The sequence below is a fragment of the Ictidomys tridecemlineatus genome, chromosome 14 (genome assembly GCF_052094955.1).
Source record: "Ictidomys tridecemlineatus isolate mIctTri1 chromosome 14, mIctTri1.hap1, whole genome shotgun sequence".
NCBI lineage: Eukaryota > Metazoa > Chordata > Mammalia > Rodentia > Sciuridae > Ictidomys > Ictidomys tridecemlineatus.
In genome coordinates this window covers 35,363,860-35,386,224 of record NC_135490.1, presented here as the reverse complement: position 1 = coordinate 35,386,224, position 22,365 = coordinate 35,363,860, and positions in this window count along the sequence as shown.

Sequence of the window (22,365 nt, the reverse complement as noted above, 5' to 3'; positions counted from 1 at the left end):
AAGAGGAAAGATGCTACTTGACTAACTCAGAGCTTCCTTTCCAGGTTCTTTTTCTTATCAGTGGATATTGAGAAACCATTGAATTTGAAGTTCTCTGGATTTATATGGGGATGGAGTAAGGAAATCCAGATGAAATAACCCCAGGCAGGGAAACATGGAATAATGACACTTAGCTCCCTTTTGCTTCTAATTTCATTGCATTTTCTATAGGCAGAATAAGCTTAGAAAGGACGTTGGTTCTTGTTACCTATATCCAGCATGCAATACTGGGTAAGCATGCTAAGTGCTGCTACTTTAGCTGGATCAGGGTATAATATGGTAGTAGTAGCTACTGACCCATTTCTCCTTTCTACCACTTTAGACTAATAATCACAGAAAAGAAGTAGGAAGAGACTTGCATTCCTGAACCATGCAACTTTATCCATTCAAGTCATAATGGAAAATGACTAAGATGTGTCATAGAAGGGTGACAAAATTTTGGCTACTTTCAACCCACATTTTTAAATAGCTACTTGAAAATCACTTGCGTCCTTACTGTCATCACCATGGGTCATGCTAGTAATGGCAAATAAATAGTGGAGTAGTGTAGGTTGAATCTATTCTGGTAAGTCCTGGAAATGTCTCATGTCCAGGATTCCTTTGAAATCTCTCAATTTTTCCCCCCACTGCACACTGACTTCTAAAATAATAAAAACAAGTTATTTTTATTTTTATAAATCATAACCACTTTTGGGTACTATGGACCATCATCTAATAAATTAAGGAGTATGTTATTTGAATAAGAACAGCTAGCAAATGCTTTAGCAAAATAAAATAAAGAGTTTCCAAATTTCAATGGATTAACAAAATAGTCTCATAACATGCTTAATTTAAGATTTCCTTAGGCTCTCCCTGTCAATTTTCTGGAAAGGCTGCTCCCATTTTCTGGGGCATGCCTTTTTATGCAAACCCCAAAAGTTCTAAGCAATGATGCAGGTGGCTTCATGGCTAGGCTATCAAGCCATGCGCACCACTTCTGCTACCATATTCTTCATAGTGAATTTGGTCACATGCAGGAAGGAGTGGGGTGTAATGGTCAACTGTCTGAGCCTTGTAAGAGAATAATAAGAAAGGATTGGGTTATGACAAAGCATTACTTCTACTGAAGGGTATCAAAATGTGCTTATCTCAACAACTATTCTCTGGAAGCCCATGTGAAAGTACACGTGACTTGTATCCCCAAGGCCTGTGGAACTATAGTTAGGGTCCCACCCCTCATGTTTGTTCCCCAGAGCTGGAAACACTCTAGTGGGCTAATGATTCTGCATTCACACTTTTCTTTCATTGATTTCACATTGAAAGAAAGAGGATGGAGGTCAATCCTTTCTGGGTCAAATACAGATATTATCTTTATTTCATATATCTACTAGCAGTACTATTTTAATAGTGATGATGTTTCTGTATAGGAAGCTGGCCTACTAGAAGTTACATATGCACACCTGTGTGTCATAAAATTATTTCACTTAACTCATGTCACAGAGGTCACAGGTTAAAATGAGAATGTACATTCATCTTTACTCTTTTTTTGGGAGGTGTCAGAGTTCTGAAATGCTCAGTTATCTAAGTCTTCACATCTTCAAGTATTTACTTGAAAATTCACAAGTCACTAAATAAGAATTCTCATTGAGAACATGACCTCAAATATTAGTGCTTAGATGGCTCTGTGTTCACCATGACACAGACTTAGCCTGACCAATTCTCTGTGATCTGCTTTCTGGAGAGAGAGGTAGTGACTGGAAGTTTCCCCTCCATACTCTGAACACCTTAGAGAAAGAAAAGACGAGGTCAAGTGATCTGTTGGCATCAAGAGATTCCACTCTTCAGGAAGAAGATATTATTTATTCTTCAAAGTTGAGTTACCATCTTCAGTGAAACCAGAGTAACTTTGGGCACTGTAAGTACTAAAGCAGAGAAACGCCTCCCACCCCACATTGCAGCAGAACAGGTCCAAGACGACTTCTGCCCACTCAGCTCTGCCCTCTTCCACCTGTTAGGTAACTGTTAGAATTTACTGCGAATGCAGCACCCTGAGATAAGGAGGAAATATCCAGAATAGCCCAGGCTTTGTCTTCATCCTCCAAGAAGATGATGTCTTACATATTCAGCTCAGTGAACCAAGTTACTTCTAGGCTAGGAAAAAAAAACCCAAAGCAGAATGAGTTCAGGGTCTTTCAGCTGCAGCGTGACATGGGCATGCACAGATGAACCTCCATCCACCCAGGCAGCCTTCCTCAGCCTTGGAAGAATGGCTTGCATGAGTCCTAGGCTTCTAGTGTAGTGTCCCTTGATGACTATCTGTGAGTGATAAAATTGCTTCACTTAACTCATGTCAGTGTTTACTCTCACTGGACTTCTCCACATGGACTTATCACTAGTACACAGGGAATCTATGCACACAGGTGTGCGTATGTCACTTCTAGTAGGCCAGCCTCCTCAATGTTTACTCCAACTAGTCATTCAAGGCTGGAGAAGAAAAGAGCTGTAGCTTGGGAGGGAGGAGGTCAAAATATGTTGACAGTTGTCATTGTTATAATTGTGGAACTTATAGCTGTTTTGGTTTTGTCACCAGATGAGGTCTGAGGAGGTTCCTCAGAAGGGACAAGGGGACCTCAACTCAGCCCTGGCAGGTTCTCTAGTTATACCACAGAAAGGAATTTCAGGGTGCATCTAAAGAGGAATGAGAGATTTATTCAGGAAAGCAAATAAAAGAACAGCGTACACACGCAAAGAAAGAAGTACGGTGGCGCTCAAGAGAGAGACAAGGTTTGGGGGTCTCCGGCTTCTCCTTTTAAAGGAAACCTTATAAGTGGTAAAAGGGGGCAACATCATGCTGACGAGCTCGATTCCTTTGGTGGGGGAGCAGAGTGGACCACACTGGTCTGATTCTTTTCAGATTCTTTAGGTTGATATTATCTGGTTAATACCCAGTGCTTGGACTGTACCCATATCATGGGTCTTTAACAATTTCTCTCTCTAGGCCTCTTTTAATCAGTGCAAAAATATATCCCGCAAGCAAATAGGGGTAGAGGCACAAATTAACTGGACTTGCTATACTTTTAAGATTTTTGGACATTTTAAAGAATTTAGGCCTGGAGCAAAACAGGCCTGAACAGTTAAGGTGAAGGTGTTGGTGGAGATTTTACATTTAAAGTTCCCTGTTTGCCTCCCCCCCCGCCACGCCCCTTTCTTTTCTTCTCTCTTACCTCAGTTGGAGGACAGGTAACAAAGTGAGCATGTTTTTAGGCTGTGATGGTTACTTCCATGGGTCAATTTGGCTGGGTTATGGAGCTCAAATACTTGACCTAACATTACTCTGGATGTTTCTGTGAGAGTGTATTTGAATGAGATTAATATTTGAATTGGTAGACTTTGGGCGAAGAGCTTGCCCTTTATAAACTGTGTGGGCCTCACCCAATCAGTTGGAGGCCTGGATAGAAGGGACTGTCCTTCCCAAAGCAGGAGAAAACTGAGCCAGCAGATGAACTTTGGACTTGAACAGAAATGAGTTCTAGCTGGGTCAACAGCCTGCTGGCTCACCCTGTAGGAAGATCACCAGGAGCCTTTTTTTCTCTCTCCAATGTTTGTATATGTCATATACAAATACAAAACTGCCGCTGGCCAGCTGCAGCAAAATAACGGGAAGGGGGGGTGACAAACAACTTGTGTAGATTGATACAGCAGGAGTGGGAGCCGTTTATTGTAGGACAGGAGTGGTATATATACATTCTGCACAGCTTATCTTAATTAACATAAAATAGATACAGCAGTCAACCAATAAGGAATCTCCAGACTTAATGGCTCGCTGGTGCTACTTCACAAACCACTCCCTCTGGCATTTTGCCAGGCGCCATCCTGACTTGCTTACAGACTCTAACACAAAACCCTATTGTCCTGATTCCCTGACAAACAGATAATTTGACAGAGAACAGATGCATGAAGACAATTGAAAAGAAGAGCAAGGAGCCATCAGAGGCAGGTAGTGTGCCTTTGGAAGAGCCAGTCAGAAACATGGCTAGTGGCCAGTGTTTCATCAGCAAAATAAAGGTCTAATTTTTTTCACAAACTTTTTAAAAACAGTAATAAGAGTTTCTTATCTATCTTGTTTCTCACTAGCTTTATTTAATTCAGATAGAAATTTACCTCAATTCATTAACAATTTGTTTAAAAGAAAAAAAAGAGAAACACTGAATTTCTCCTGTAAAAACAACCTTACCAATAACACTGGTGTTCACAGTTTCTGATTTTACGTTTCTATCAGTGAGAACCTTAGAATCTGTACCCTTGATACACACATATGTGCTTACTTGTGAAGTGTTTTCATTTCTCTACTAATGTATTATTTGTTGTAGAAAACATGCAAAAACTAAAAATTTGAAAAGTAGGAGATGAAGATGAAATTATATTAAAAATACTTAAATTTAAATGATAGTAGATAGCTTTTTCTTTCCCAAAAGTATTATTAATAATTTATAGAGTATAATAAGGCAAAAATACTTCATTACTTTTTAAAATCTTGACCTAATGTCAATAACAATTCAAAGAATTAGACTGAATTTCACTTTATTTGAGAATACCATTACTCAGTTTTAACAGTTTTTGTAACTGAAAAAGATTATTTAAAAAGAGGTTTAAGAGACACCATGGCCCTGGAGATCCTGAGGAGAGGCCTGATACCTCCCCACACACACCCCGCCCCACCACACAGTGGTCCAGAGATCCGAAGAGAAAGCCACCCCACATTGGGGTTCTTTATTCACCAAACTGTGGCTCTACAGTTCAACATCAGGGTACATATAGGCTTGAGGCTGCCACTGCCATGAAATGGGATATCCCTGCTTCTATCAAGGGACAACAATAAGGACCTGGTAAGACATCACCAAGGTCCCTGTGGGTCTGGCTGCATCAGAGGTTTCTCTACTAGGGGTGCTAACAATTATCCTGTTGCTGACATAATAGGAAATCTTGCATAGGGTTGCCTATCCCTTGTTTCTCCTATTAACTGCCAACATCTTAACATTACCCTCTCACTTGTCATATAATCTAATACCTCCATATTCTCACACCCTACCTCAAAAACATCTCAGCCAACCTGCCCCCACCACTGTCGCTCTTTCTACCATTAGAAACTGTAAACCATTATGCACACTTATTTATTATATTGTAGAAGATAACCAAACTCATCATTTCTGATTATAATGACAAAATGGTAAATGTAAAAATAGAAGCTAATGGATAAATGGCTGCATGTTGGGTACATTGGGTGCTGTAATATTGATGTCTCCCTTAAAAGTGAGGTATTGGTAACCTATAGGGACACTATAAGACAATAGGGCAGAAGCTGTAATACCTCAGATCTACACAGTGAGAGAAAGACACATAGATATCATAAAAAAACAAGGGAGGAAAGTTCCCCAAACAAACCAAGATACTTCAACATAGTAGATAGCACAGTAGGTAAAATGTCAGAGAAGGAGTTCAGAATATACATAACTAAAATGATTTGGGAATTAAAGAAAGATCTAAGTAAGCAGATACAGGCAAAAATCGATCACTCCAACAAAGAGATAAGAGAGTAAATACAGATTGCAAAAGATTACTTTAAGAAAGAGATAGAGATGCTGGGGGGAAAAAACAGAAATCCTTGAAATAAACAATAAGCCAATTTAAAAACTCAATAGATAGGAAAGGCAGCAGAACACATCAGACACTAGTATGGCAATATGTAAAACAGTGGATGTGTAACGGATGTGATTCTGCAATCTGTATATGGGGTAAAAATGGGAGTTCATAACCCACTTGAATCAAATGTATGAAATATGATATGTCAAGAACTATGTAATGTTTTGAACAACCAATAATAAAAATTAAAAAAATAAAAATAAAAACTCAATAGATAGCATCACCAACAGTCTAGATCACTTGGAAGACAAAACCCCAGACAATGAAGACAAAATATACAATCTTGAAAATAAAGTTGACCTCACAGTGAAGATGGTAAGAAACCATTAATAGAGTATCCAAGAATTATGAAATATCATCAAAAAACCAAATTTTAGATTTATTAGGATAGAGGAAGGTTCAGAGATTCAAACCAAAGGAATGCACAATCTCTTCAATGAAATAATATCAGAAAATTTCCCAAGCATGAAGAATGAACTGGAAAATCAAATACAAGAGGCCTATAGGTCAGCAAATGTACAAAATTACAACAGAGCTACACTAAGACACATTATGATGAAAATGCCTAGCATACAGAATAAGGACAGAATCTTAAAAGCCACAAGAGAGAAAAATCAGATTACTATAAAGGAAGACCAATTTGGATCTCAGAAGACTTTTCATCCTAGACTCTCAAAGCCAGGAGATCCTGGAACAGCATATACCAAGCTCTAAAAGATAATGGATTCCAACCAAGAATCTTATGTCCAGAAAAATTCAGCTTCAAATTTGACGATGAAATAAAAACCTTCCATGATAAACAAAAGCTAAGAGTTTACAGCAAGAAAGCCTGCACTATAGAACATTCTTGGCAAAATATTCCACAAGGAGGAAATGAAAAACAACAATGAAAATCTGCAAAGGGAAGAACTACAATAAAGGAAAAGCCAACCAAAGGAGAAACCAAGTCGAGCTAAATACCAAAAATAAACAAAAATGATTGTTGATATAATTCATGTCTCTTCCAACTCTTTTTGAGAAAATTTTACACATAAAAATTTTAACTACAATATTATCTAATTTTTCAGGGGTTTTTTTTGTATTTTTTTAGTTTTCTGTTTCTCTTCACAAAGTTACACAAATATTTTTCTTTAAAAGTTTTAGCATTTAATATGTTATATTTTAATATATAATTAATCTGTATGTATATATACATTGCCTGTAATATGAGATCAGGTATATTTTCACTTTCTTATAATTAAAAAAAATTATTCAAGATTTAAGGATGAAAAAGATCAATCAGAGTAAAAATTATTTAATAAGGTATTTCTAAACATAAGGGCAAGGTGGAGGGAAACCAACAAGTTTTGTGAAGCATTTTTCCTTCCATAGACTTGGAGAAGTAGGAGGTGAAAAAAGAGAGCACCATTATGAAAACCTTGTAGGAGAAGGTGACCTAACTGAGTTATTCCCACCAAAAGCATGAAGAAACCAACTAATGGTCTAATAGAGTCTTATAGGGAGGAATAAAGCACCATGTTCTACTCTTGTATATTCTAAGTTCATCTCTTTGGTATCCCGTTCTGACAGAACTCAACAAGAAACCACGTAACAAGGGTATTTATCATGCAGCCTACAGCATATGTCTTACCAAAAAGTGAAAGATGGAGAAAAGATCCAATATGGCAGCCATCGCTTACATGAAGCTACTGAGTATTTGAAATGTGTCTAGTCTGAATTGAGGTGTGCTATGTAAAATTAAATGAACATTAGAGTCCAAAGAATTACTAGGACAAACAAAATGAACATGAAATATCTTACTAACAATTATTTTCTTTTCAAATTATGTTGGTAATCCATTGGATTATATGAAAGTTTATTAAAATTAATTTGCCTATTTGTTTAAAAAAAAGAAGTAAAGAAGAACAAATTATTCTGTATCTTGACTGTAATATTATCTCTCTCTCTCTCTCTCTCTCTCTATATATATATATATATATATATATATATATATATAACTATAAAACTAAAACAGGGCAAATTGTACCATATATAAATTGTATCTCAACAAACATGACTTTTAAAAAAAAATCTAGTTCATGAAGTGTTTTAACAGTATTAGGCACATACTAACCACCTGATAAATAATGGCTATTATGATGATTCATTAAAACAACCAGCATCAGGCTGATTCATAGTGGGATAGGGAGGGGGAGCATTCGAGTAATATACAAACTATAGATAGGGCAAAGGGGTGGGAAGGTAAAGGAGCGGGTATGGGGTTAGAAATGATGGTGGAATTAGATGGACGTCATTATCCAAAGTACATATATGAAGACACGGATGATATGATATACTTTGTATACAACCAGAGATATGAAAAATTGTGCTCTACATGCGTAATGTGAATTGTAATGCATTCTGCTGCCATATATAACAATTCAGAATACAAAAAAAGAATCATGTTGACAAGGATATTAATGGAAAAAAAGAAGGTTTAAAAGAAAGAAATTGAAATTGGTTTCCTTAAAAATTCTGAATTTACTCTTTTAATTCTATTCTGTAATTAGGAAAAGATTTTTGTTGAACTATTTCTTGAGACTCTATTTTGCTTGATGTTAATTGTCTTTGAAGACTATTAAACTCCTGATGAATTTTTGTACCTTTAAAAATCATTTTATGGTCCACTTATATTTTTTGTTTTAAAGTTTTTTAAATTTGTTTTTGTTTTTTTTTAATTTATAAATGGTGGCTTTTTGTTTTCTGGTGCTGGGGACAAAATACAGGGTCTTGTCCATACTAGGCACATATTCTGCTACTGAGCTACACTCCCCACCCCCAGACCTGCGTGTTTTTAATTTTTAAGAGAACAGACACAAGAACTTTTATAGATGACGTACAGTTTACAACAGTCAAATTGCATCATACTGACACAAAAATCCACTTTCGAAATATCCTTCAGGCTTTTAAAAATAAAATAAAAAAAAGACTGGTATTTTTATTTTGCCATGAAATGAAAAGTTCTGATACTTTGCAATAAGCCAGACCTTCCTCCAGAACTGAGAGGGAAGAAATGCATGTTGTTGAAGTCAACCGGTTCAGGGTACCTTATGGCAGCCCTAGGAAACTAATAGGGTGTTCAGTATCTTGATCTGAATGGTACGAATGTAGATGTGTATAGATGAAGGTATGTAAAGATGATTTGACTTATACTGTTATGTGTATTGCTCTACATTTGTGCTATAATACAATTTTAAAAATTAAGCTACATTAGCACCTTAATCCATTTGGGTTGCTACAACAAAATGTAAATAATAGAAACTCCTGTCTCACAGTTGTGTGGGCTGGAGAGTCCAAGCTCCTGAAGCATCTGGGAAGGGCCCCTTCCTCACAGACAGCACCTTCTCCATGTGTCCTCTCTTGAGGGAACAGGCAAACACACTCCTCTGGGCTTGTTTTAAGGGCATTGATTCTATTCGTGAGGATTATGAATTTAGAGAGGACACAGACTCTAATCATCAGTGTGTTCTATTTTCTTCACTATAGACTATGACAGGTGGTATTAAAGTCATTCATAGAAAGCCATATTATGAGCCTTTAAAAAACTGTCTCTTAGCATTTTCTCCTCATGGACTTATTAGCAGTAACCTATGGATTAAAATTATGTGCAGCCCAGAGCACACCTATAATCCCAGCATCTTGGGAGGCTGAGGTAGGAGGATAGTGAGTTCAAAGCCAGCCTCAGCAACGTGAAGTGCTAAGCAACTCAGTGAGACCCTGTCTCTAAATAAAATAAAAAATAGGGCCTGGTATGTGTTCAGTGGTCGAATGCCCCTGAGTTCAATCCCTGGTTATCCCCCTCTCAAAAGAAGAAAACCTCAAAATACTATCTATGTCTTGACTTTTAACACCCACTCCTTATTTTATTTAAAAAAACTGGATATTAAAAAAAGCTTACTTAAGGCAATTAAGGAGGTGAAAGCACACAAGAGAAGCCAAGAGAAAGTTAACTCAATCTGGAGAAAGTTATAAATCTAAACAAAGAAGAAGTCATCTTCTAGAAAAGTCCTCTTTACACTCATTCTCTTCACAGAAATAGAATCAAAAGGCTTCTCCTCAATAGGAAAGTTTATAAAGCCAAGGTCTGACATTGTTTGATTTTTTATAATTATGAAGTGCTTCCATAAGCACAGTGTGCCAACAAGAATTAACCATTTTCCAAAATACAGTCTCTTACAATTGGTTTTCTTTCCTTTTCTAAGACTTCTCTGACAAGCAATATGATAGTGCAAAACTGCCAGCTAATTTAATTCATGTTCAGAGGAACTGATTATTTCCTTAAGATTGCCAAGCTCATTTAGAGTTATTAAATTTTACTTTCCATTTAAATGAAATATGATCTTAAGCAGAAATAAGAATAATTGAAACTAACATGATCACAATGATGTAACTTAGAGAAGAAAATCCTCTATTCAGATTTTTTTTACAGTTATTAGGCTATGTATAAGTAATTTTTTTCCACTAAAAATTTTTTACAAAGCTCACAGTTTATTCAAAAAGGTAAATTAGCTGCAGCAACTTTGAGGTTTTTATTTCCAATTAAATGTGATAATTACAATAGAGGAAGCTTCTGAGCTTTCTCTTAATCCTTTTAAATTATTGTTTCTTGGCCACTGTCTAATGTAACATTTTACATACACTAATCTTTTTGTCCCACAGTTTTGAAATCTGTTGTGCACATATATAACTCAATCCTTAGTGTTCTTCTTTCTGTGATGAGCCTAATAACCAGCTCAGTGTAAGAAACTCTGGGGGCCTTTGCATACTGTAGACTATAAAGGAGGCCTGATAAAAAGGGACATATATTCTAATTATCAATTAAACAAGGGTGAAACCATTTTGAGGCACTGGTGCTTCTATTTCTCAGATTAACAATTGACTTGTCCTTTGTAGAAGAATTCTGGTTTCCTGGACAAATTGTGAGGGTGGCACTTGCTCTCATGTATACGCAGGGAAAGAATCCATCCATTCTTTCACGTGATGGGATAACAGAATATATTTTTTATTACTTTGTTAAAGGTCTGGATTTCTGGATTATAAAAAGAGCTTAGAAGTTGCTGAAAAGGTGGAACTCTCAGAAATTCCATCCTGCCAATTTTAATTCCTATTATTATATTGTGTCCCTTGATTATGGGGAAAAGCTGATTTGTTTTTTTTTGTTGTTGTTGTTGTTGTTTTTTTTTTTTTTTTGACAGAGTGGCTGACTGAGCCTTGGATCCTCTCCTAACCTAGCCATCCTGAGTTTGTGGGCAAATGCTATGAAAAGAGTTATAGCATTAAAGAAGTGGAACAATGACAGCACTCCACCGATTCTGTGTAGAGCTTCCAAAGTGAATAAAATACTAAGGAAAGAAGAATCTTTCCTCTTACCTAAGGGACTGTTGAAGGTTTGAGTAACTATTAGCTTAAGCTACTGCAGTGCTTTCTTAAAAGACTTGCGGTAAGCATCTGAACTTCTTGTTTGAGACAGTGAAGTCATAAGGGACTTGCCAGATACTCCTCTCTGCACAGCTTCACTATTCTCTTTCACACTGTGATTTGAACTCAGCCTCAGAGCTAGTTATGCCTAGATGAATAGTCCCCACCTCTAGCCCATTCAACCTCTGCCTTTCTCCAGCAAACTGTATCACTGCTGTCCTGCTCATCCTCCTACTGAGCTAGGAGGCCATCATCTGCACTGCTCAACCTGCTCTTGATGCCACATGGGAGGCAATTGCAGCTCTGTCATTCTGGGTTGCACTACTGCTGATCATGTCTGCATAGGCTTGGCTTTCTTTTGCAGCATCTCTTCCCAAGTTAGGTCTTTACACACATTGCTTTGATGCATGCCATAAAAGCTACAGTGTTACTACCTTCACTTCCAAGCTTGCACATGTGGCTTGAGTGGTGCTTGGGTGAGAGATAGTGTTGAGCTGAACAATAGTCAAGACCACTGCGGTTCAAAGTCTGGGGACTCACACAAAGTCATTGTCCTGCTTGTTTTTCCACTAAGGTAAAGATACTCCCCATGCTACACAGAGCTTTTAAAATTTACTTATTTTTCTTTTTTAAAAAAAATATTTATTTATTCCAGTTTGTTCATACATGACAGCACAATGCATTTCAATTCATAGTACACATATAGAACACAATTTTTCATAGCTCTGGTTGTACACAAAGTAGAGTCACACCATTCAAGACTTCATACCTGTACTTGGGGTAATGATATCCATCTCATTCCACTGTCTCTTCTACTCTCCTGCCCCCTTCCTCCCTCTCCCTCCCCTTTGCCTATCTAGAGTTCATCTAATCCACCCATGTCCCCCAACCCCAACCCCATTATGAATCAGCATCCTTAAATCAGAGAAAACATTCAGCATTGGGTTTTTTGGTATTGGGTAACTTCACTTAGCATTGTATTCTCCAAATGCATCCATTTGCATGCAAATGCCATGATTTTACCCTCTTTTAATGCTGAGGAATATTCCATTCTGTATATATATATATATATCACATTTTCCCTATCCATTAATCTACTGAAGGGCATCTAGGTTGGTTCCATAATTTAACTATTGTGAATTGCTATAAACAGATGTAGCTGTGTCCCTGTAGTATGCTGTTTTTTTTTAAGAGAGAGTGCGGGGAGAGAGAGAGAGAGAGAGAGAGAGAGAGAGAGAGAGAGAGAGAGAGAGAGAGAGAGAGAGAATTTTAATATTTACTTTTTAGTTTTTGGCGGACACAACATCTTTGTTTGTATGTGGTGCTGAGGATTGAACCTGGGCCGCACGCCAGCCAGGTGAGTGTGCTACCCCTTGAGCCACATCCCCAGCCCTAGTATGCTGCTTTTAAGTCCTTTGGGATCTAGACCAAGGAGTGGATAGCTTGGTCAAATGGTTCCATTCCCAATTTTCCAAGGAATCTCCATACTGTTTTCCATATTGGATGCACCAATTTGCAGTCCCACCAGCAATGTATGAGTGTGTCTTTCTCCCCATATCCTCACCAACACTTATTGTTGTTTGTATTCTTAATAGCTGCCATTCTGACTGGAGTGAGATAAAATCTTAGAGTAGTTTTGATTTGTATTTCTCTAATTGCTAGAGATGTTGAATATTTTTTCATATATTTGTTGATTGATTATGTATCATCTTCTGAGAAGTGTCTGTTCAGTTCCTTGGCCCATTTATTGATTGGATTGTTTGTTTGTTTTGGTGTTCAGATTTTTGAGGTATTTATATATCCTAAAGATTAGTGCTCTATCTGATGAGCATGTGGTAAAAATTTGCTCCCATTCTGTAGGCTCTCTATTCATCTCACTAATTTTTTTCTTTTGCTGAGGAGAAGCTTTTTAGTTTGAATCCATCCCATTTATTGATTCTTGGTTTTATTTCTTGTACTATAGGAATCTTATGAAGGAAGTTGGGGCCTAATCTGACATGATGAAGATTTGGGCCTACTTTTTCTTCTATTATGTGGAGGGGCTGTGGTTTAATTTCTAGGTCTTTGATCCACTTTGAGTTGAGTTTTGTACATGATGAAAGATAGGGCCTTAAAGTTATGTTGCTGCATATGGATTTCCAGTTTTCTTAGCACCATTTGTTGAAAAGGCTATATTTTCTCCAATATATATATTTTTGGTGCCTTGTCTAATATGAGATAATTGTATTTATGTGGGTCTTTTCTCTGTGTCCTCTATTCTGTACCATTGGTTTACAAGTCTATTTTGGTGCCAATACCATGCTGTTTTTGTTACTATTGCTCTGTAGTATAGTTAAAGATCTGGTATAGTAATGCCACCTGCTTTATTCTTCTTGCTAAGGATTGCTTTGGCTATTCTGGGACTCCTATTTTTCCATATAAATTTCATAATTGCTTTTTCTATTTCTATGAGGAATGTCATAGGGATTTTGATTGGAATTGCATTAAATCTGTATAGTGTTTTTGGTAGTATGGTCATTTTGACAATATTAATTCTGCCTATCCAAGTACAAGGGGATCTTTCTATCTTCTATGGTCTTCTTTAATTTCTTTTTTTTTTTTTAAGAGAGTGAGAGAGGAGAGAGAGAGGGAGAGAGGGAGAGAGAAAGAGAGAGAGAATTTTAATATTTATTTTTAGTTATCGGCGGACACAACATCTTTGTTTGTATGTGGTGCTGAGGATCGAACCCAGGCCGCACGCATGCCAGGCAAGCGCGCTACCGCTTGAGCTACATCCCCAGCCCTAATTTCTTTCTTTAGTATTCTGTAGGTTTCATTGTAGAGGTCTTTCACCTCTTTCATTAAGTTGATTCCCACGTATATATATATATTTTTTAGTCTATTGTAAATGGGGTAGTTTTCCTAGTTTCTCTTTCAGAGAACTTGTCATTGATGTACCAAAATGCCTTTGCTTTATGGGGGTTGGTTTTATATCTTGCTACTTCACTGAATTCATTTATTAGTTTTACAAGTTTTCTGGTGGAAGTTTTGGTTCTTCTAGGTATAGAATCATATCATTGGCAAATAGTGTTAATTTGAGTTCTTTTCCTATCTGTATCCCTATAATTTCTTCTGTCTAATTGCTCTGGACAGTGTTTCAAGAACTATGTTAAATAGGAGTGGTAAAAGAGGGTATCCCTGTCTTGTTCCAGTTTTTAGAGGGAATGCTTTCAATTTTTCTCAATTTAGAATGATGTTGGCCTGGGGCTTAGTATAGATAGCCTTTATGATGTTGAGATATGTTCCTGTTATCCCCAGTTTTTCTAGTGTTTTGAACATCAAGGGGCACTGTATTTTGTAAATGCTACTTTTGAATCTGATGAGATGATCATATAATTTTTATCTTTAAGTCTATTGATATGATGAATTACATTTATTAATTTCCATATGTTGAACCAACTTTGCATTCCTGGGATGAACCCCACTTGATCATGGTGCACTATCTTTTTGATACATTTTTATATTTGATTTGCCAGAATTTTACTGAGAATTTTCACATCTATGTTCATTGTTCTGAAATTTTCTTTCTTTGATGTGCAATTGCATGGTTTTGGAATCAAGGTGATATTGGCCTTGTAGAATGAGTTTGGAAGTATTCCCTCTTTTTTCTATTTCATGAAATAATTCGAGGAATATTGGTATTAGTTCTTCTTTAAAGGTCTTGTAGAACTCATCTGTGTATCCATTTGGTCTTGGGCTTTTTTGGGTTGGTAGGCTTCTGATGGCACTTCTATTTCATTGCTTGAAATTTATCTGTTTAACTTATGTATATATCATCCTGATTCAGTTTGGGCAAACCATATGTCTCTAGAAATTTTTCAATATCTTCAATATGTTCTATTTTACTGGAGAACAAATTTTCAAAGTAATTTCTAATTATCATCTGTATTTCTGTAGTGTCTATTGTGATATTTCCTTTTTCACCACAGGTGTTAGGAATTTGAGTTTTCTGTCTCCTTCTCTTTGTTAACATGGTTAAGGGTTTATCAATTTTATTAATTTTTTCAAAGAACTAAATTTTTGTTTTGTCAATTTTTTTACTTGTTTCTTTTGTTTCAGTTTCATTGATTTCAGCTCTGATTTTAATTATTTCATGTCTCTCACTGCTTTTGGTGTTGATTTGTTCTTCTTTTGCTAGGGCTTTGAGATGTAATGTTAGGTCATTTATTTGTTGACTTTTTCTTCTTTGAAGGATTGAACTCCATTCAATGAACTTTCTTCTTAGTACTGTCTTCATGGTGTTCTGGAGATTGTATTTTGATGTAAGAATTTTTTAATCTCCTCTTTGATGTGTTTTGTAACCCATTGTTTATTCAGTAGCATGTTATTTAGTCTCCAGGTGTTGGAATAGCTTCTATTTTTTATTTCATCATTGATTTCTAATTTTATTCAACTATGATCAATCAGATAGAATGCAGGGTAATATTTCTATTTTTTTGTGTTCGCTAAGAGTTGCTTTGTGGCATAATATATGGTATATTTTAGAGAAGGACCCATGTGCTGCTGAGAAGAAAGTGTATTCACTTTTGATGGGTGAAATATTCTATATATGTCTGTTAAGTCTAAGTTATTGATTGTGTTATTGAGTTCTATGGCTTCTTTGTTTAGCTTTTGTTTGGAAGGTCTATTCAGTGGCGAAAGAGGTATGTTAAAGTCACCCAGAATTATTTTGTTGTGCTCAATTTGACACTTGAACTTGAGATGAGTTTATTTGATGAATGTAGATGCTCCATTGTTTGGGGCATATATATTTATAATTGTTATGTCTTGTTGATGTATTGTTCCATTAAGCAGATTAAAATATCCTTCTTTATCCTTTTTTATTAACTTTGGCTTGAAGTCTACTTTGTTTGATATGAGGATGAAAACCCTGGCTTGTTTCCACTATCCATGTGAGTGGTATATTTTTTCCCAACCTTTTACCTTCATTTGGTGGATATCATTTTCTACCAGATGAGTCTCTGTAAGGCAGAATATTGTTGGCCTTTTTTTTAAAATCAAATCTGTCAGAGTATGTCTTTTGATCTGTGTGGTTAGGCCATTAACATTCAGGGTTATTATTGAGACACGATTTGTATTTTGTTTATTTTTGGTGTTTAACTTGGTTTTTCCTTTGATTGGCTTTTCCTTTAGTACAAAACCACTCTTTGCTGATTTTATTGTTGTTTTTTATTTCCTTCTCTTGGAATATTTTGTTGAGGATGTTCTGCAGTGCAGACTTTTGAGTTGTAAATTCCGTTAACTTTTGTTTATCATGGAAGGTTTTCATTTTGTCATCAAATCTAAAGCTTAATTTTGCTGGATATAAGATTCTTGGTTGGCATCCATTTTCTTTCAGAGCTTTGTATATGTTGTTCCAGGATCTTCTAGTTTTCGGGGTCTGGGTTGAAAAATCTGCAGATATCCTAATAGGTTTCTCCTTATATGTAATCTGATTTCTTTCTCTTCTGGCTTTTAAATTTTTCTCCTTATTCTGTATACTTGATATTTTTTTATAATGTGACTTGGTGTGGATCTGTTGTGATTTTGTATGTTTGATGTCATGTAAGCCTCATGTATTTGATTTTTCAATTCATTCTTCACGTCTGGAAATTTTTCTGATATTATTTCATTGAACAAATTGTTCATTCTTTGGTTTGAAACTCTACACCTTCCTCTATCTCAATAATTTTAAAATTTGGTCTTTTTATGTCATCTCATAATTCTTGAATGTTCTGCTCATGGTTTCTTACCATATTCACTGTGTGGTCAACATTCTTTTCAAGATTATATATTTTGTCTTCATTATCTGAGGTTCTGTCTTCCAAGTGATCTAATCTGTTGGTGGTGCTTTCTATTGAGCTTTAGATTTGGTTTATTGTTTCTTTCATTTCAAGGATTTCTGATTGTTTTTTTTCAGAACCTCTATCTCCTTATTGAAGTAATCTTTTGCTTCCTATATTTGCTTATGTAGCCCTTTATTGAAATGATCTTTAGCTGCATGTCTTTGCTCTCATATATTATTCTTTAATTCACAGAACATTTTAATTATGTACATCCTGAACTCCTTCTCTGTCCTTTCTTCTGTTGTGTTGGCCATGGATTCCAATAATGTAGTATCTTGGTTTGTTTGGGGCACTTTCTTCCCTTGTCTTTTCATGTTGCTCGCGTATTTTCCCTTCTAGCACTGCAGATCTGAGGCATTACAGTTTTTACCCTAGAGGCTTATAGTGTCCCTGCAGGGTCCCAATACCTCTCCTTTAAGGGAGAGAACAATATTAACAGATTCCAGTACAAACATTATACAGTCTTAATCCAAATAGCTACTATTAAGACGTTTAGAGTTTTGTCACAATATACAGAAATGGTGAGTTCAATGATTATCTACAATATAAACAGTAGATTTTCAAAAGGGTCTATAGTTTCTGATGGTGAACAAAGAGAGAACCAGGGGTGAGGTAAAGGATGAACTGTTAAGCGGGTAGGAGGTGAGAATATAGACTTATTAGATCTTAGGAAGCGTGAAAGAGGAATCTAAAGAAGTTGGTTAGTAGCAGAAGAGAGAGAAATGGGGAGACAAGTAAGTGGGAAGACAATAGAATACAACAAACAAACAAACATAAATATTAAGAAAAATAAAAATATAAAAATAGATGATAAAAGAATATACACCACAACTGTAATATACTAATCAGACATCCCAGTCCTCAGTAGCCAAATTCATGAAGAGTATTTGGCTTCACAAAGTTGGGGATGTGAGGGTGGGAGGAGAGAGAGAGAGAGAGAGAGAGAGAGAGAGAGAGAGAGAGAGAGAGAGAGAGGAATGAGAATTCAAAGGAAGATACCAGGATTCTTTTTGTTGGAGATCATTATCTTTCCTGCTTCCCTTCTCATCCAATAGGTGGGGTTGCTGTTGTTTGCTGGAATCTCCACCCTCAGGATGGTGAAGGTTATTAGGGTGAGAGGGTTGGTCTTGAGAGTGGGGTACCTGCGGTTCCCCGATGGGAGACTGCACCCTAAGGATCTCCTTTGGGGCCTGCTCGTGTGATGTGGGCTGCTGGTCTTATCTTCTCATATCATCTGTAGACCTCACAATTCCTGGTCTCTAAACTGTATCTCACTCCACCCCCTCCTTTTCTGCTTCCCAACCAGGAATCTCTCTCTCTAGAGGTCTTGTGGACTGTGCTCTGGGGGCTGCACACCTGTTCTGGAGGCTGTTTTGTATTGGGCAGTTCTGGACCAGGTTTTGTGAGCTACTGACCAGCTGCTTAGCTGCAAGCACTGTGCTGGGTCAGTGGCTGCTGGAGAGAGTGGGGAGCTGGGGACCACAGTCACCTTGATATTGCTTCTAAGTCCCAGCCAGTGTCCTAGCTAGGAATTGCCCCAAATAAAGATGGCAACAAAGATGTCCCAAGATGAAGGCGGCTGCTTTCAGAGATGAGGTGTCAGGTTAGGTGGGGCCAGGCGATGGCACTGGGCAGTGTGTTCAGAGATGCAGCTCTGTGTTGTGCAGTGTTGTGGCTGGTGGCTGTCTCCAGACCCTGTGCCATGTCCCCAGGTGTAGGCTACCGTGTGTAGAAACTATGGCAGTGGTTGCAGTGTCCCAAGATGGAGGTGGCTTTGGGAACCTCATGTTGGTAGACGGGGGTCCACACAGGTGTGGCAGACGGAGGTCCTGTGTGTGGGTAGTGGCCAGGTGTCCTGCATGGTTGAGTGGCCAGGAGTCCTGCACTGATGCGGAGGCCTGGAGACCTGTGTGGGCATGGTGGCCATGATTCCACACGGGAGCAGGTGTGTGTGTGTGTGTGTGTGTGTGTGTGTGTGTGTGTGTGTGTGTTGGAGGGAGTCCTCTAAAAATTCACAGAGAAACAGTATTCCCACTACTTGAATCCCAGGTCACGGAGCGACACAGAATGCAGCCTCCCTCTAGCCCACCATCTTGGACCTCTCAAAATTTACTTATTTTTCTATACTCTATTACAAAGCTCTTCTTTGTAAGACTTACCTGTGCATATGAACCCTAATTTGATAGCTACCATAAATATTTTCTCCGTAGAGCTTCTTAGTGCCTACAAAAATAAGTGAATTTAAACAAACACCAGAATGAGATCAGTCAATAAATTCCAGTAATAAGGCAAATCTGAACCCCAGTTCTCATTTAGGAAGGGCTCCTATTACTCCATTAGGGTGTTTTTTTCCTCCTTAATTAAAATAACCAGTCACATACCAGAGGATGACAAAATGAAGTTTACAAACCTTAGTATTCCTGAAGTGATCAAGAGTCACAAACAGCAATGTCATAACCAGGAACAGATTAGACATTGGTCTGTTTATTCAGTCTGAAGTTGTGTTTTAGTGGAATCATACCTTTCTAAAGACAAAGTGACACTTTATTGATTCATTTAATCATCTGCTCTGTTCCCACACAATGAGGCCAGCAGCAGGTAATGCATCCATCTTCTCTATTAAATTATATACTTTTATTTTCTGAAATGATAGAAAAGAATAGAATCACTTAATATATGTTTATTATTGCCCTTAAGATAAAATTTAAGGGTAATTTATGTTGCAAGGATTGAGTTTCTGCTTTTCTTTCTGATTTGATTTCTGCCTTCTTATTGCTGTGTGTACTAAAACCAAACTGGATTTCTTTCAATTCCTCAGGCACTGCATGACTTCAGCCTTTATCCATTGTCCTCTGTCTAGAAAGTTCTTGCCATTCCCCATTCTCCACAGCAAAGTCTCATCCCTTCTTCAAGTCTGAGCTGATCTGTCACATCATCAAAGGCCTCCCTTTTCCACCTCCAAGCCAGCTGTTGCAACTAGTCCTATGAGGAACACACTTCTCATCTAACTTGTTTATGGCAGTGACCCAGCACTTACCAGTCTCTGCCACAATGTAGGTGCCCAATAAATATTTATTGAGCTGAGGTAAATATTCATGTAGCATAACAGCAACATAGTGCTTTAAGCTATGATTATAAATATATTTATCACCCTACATCAAATATATAACATAAATAATCTTTGATCCCAGATATCTACTTTAACCAAAAATTCTTTGACTTAAAATCAACATCTGTGATATTTAATTTTACCTATCAACTTGCTGAGGTTTTAGTGCTCTGCTGTGTAACCAAACACCAGTCTAGATGTTGCTGTGAAGGTGAAAACATGCCCATAATTTTTTTTTTCTGAGAGAGAGAGAAAAAAAACTTTTTTAATATTTATTTTTTAGTTTTCGGTGAACACAACATCTTTTATTTTATTTTTATGTGGTGCTGAGGATCAAACCCAGTGCCCCGCACATGCCAGGCAAGCACGCTACCGCTTGAGCCACATCCCCAGTCCCTACCCATAATTCTTTTTAAATAATAGCATCAGCCTGATCATCAATGTTATATATTTCTCTAGAATCATAGAAAGTCAAAGTAAATATTTCTTCTTTCCTCTTATCTATTCATCCATCCATTCGTTCCTCCTTTGATGTGAACATAAATATATACTTGGAATCACCTTTCAAACTTTGAGACAGTGTCTCACTAAGTTACTGAGGGCCTTGCTAAGTTTCTGAGGCTGGCCTCAAACTTGAGATCCTTCTGTCTTAGGCTCCTGAGCAGCTAGGATTACAGGCATGTGCCACAGCATCCAGCTTATATTTATATACTTTCTATGATCTTCTATGGGAATCTATAATAATGACCAAAGTAGAGTATATTAGTTAACTCAGTATGGAAATATATTATGAAAATTAGGAAAAATATTTTGAGTTTTATCCCTTCAGGCCCATTTACAATAAATTGTAAAGCTTTTCTGCATTGTTTTAATGTCTTTTTATTACTTCTCCTTAATATGTAATTATTCTCTTTAATTCATGTTCATAAATCTTGGCTGACTCACCATCCTAGAAAGCTCATAAAAACAATTTCATTACCATAGGGTATACAGAGTTTCTTGACACTGTCATTAATATTTTCTTTACATATTTTAAAATTTGCTGATTCTACATATACCATCATTATATTTCAATATTACTATCCAGTTGGGTTTTTTTTTGGGAATTTATGGAAAGAAACTGACTACCACAAAATGAAATCTGCCTTTGTTCATACATGGCATAGCACAGAGATGGGTAACGTTCTATCATGAAAGGTTAAGTCCCAGAATTTTGAAATTCCTGCTAATGTCATAGACTTTTAAACTGTTGACTTGAAAAACAATATTTTCAATATTCAGTATTAAAATAATCATTTCATACACATATAAATTTGGTTTAATGTTATAGAAATCCCTATGTTCCTATCACCCAATTCCCCAAACTGTCAACTCAAAGACAGTCTTACTTCATCTACATGCACACAAATTTTATGCCCACATATTATTTTGAAGCAAACCCAGACTTAATATCCTGAAATATTTCAGTGTGAATCCCTAAAAGATAAGGACTCTGAAAATAAAATCTACCAGATGATTATCCCATCTAACATTTTAATAACAAATTCTTCATTCACAAAATATCCTGCCAATACTAAGTCTTTCAGTTGTTCCCTAAATTGTCATTCAAAAGGTAATTTGTTCAAAGCAAAATTCATTTGTGGCCTCCTACTGCAATCAGTTGAGATGTATCTCAAATTTAGTTTGTTCTGTAGATTTTTCTCCATCTCTTTTTCCCCTTTCAGCTTATTTCTTGAAAAGGGGAGATTATCTTTCCTATAGGAGTTCTTATAGTCTGTTTTTTAAAGGTTGCATCTCAGCCTGCTCTTATTATTTTTTCCTCTATCCTAGGTGTGTGTGTGTGTGTGTGTGTGTGTGTGTGTGTGTGCGCGCGCGCACATTGATATTTGAACAGAAAGACTTGGTATAATTTGCTTGATTTATTTATTTAAATTCGGTGGGGGTAAGACTACTTTGGAATTTGTGTTGTATTCTTCTTCAGGAATCACATATTTCTTTTTGGGTGGGTGGGTGGGTTCCAGGGATAGAACTCAGGGGCACTTAACCACTGAGCCACATTACTAGCTCTTTTTATTTTTTATTCTGAGACAGGGTCATGTTAAGTTATCTAGGCCTTTGCTAAGTTGCTGAAGTGGTTTTGAATTTGTGAGTCCCCCTACCTCAGTCCCCTGAGCCACTGGTATTACAGGTGTGCACCACCATGTCCTGGAGGAATCA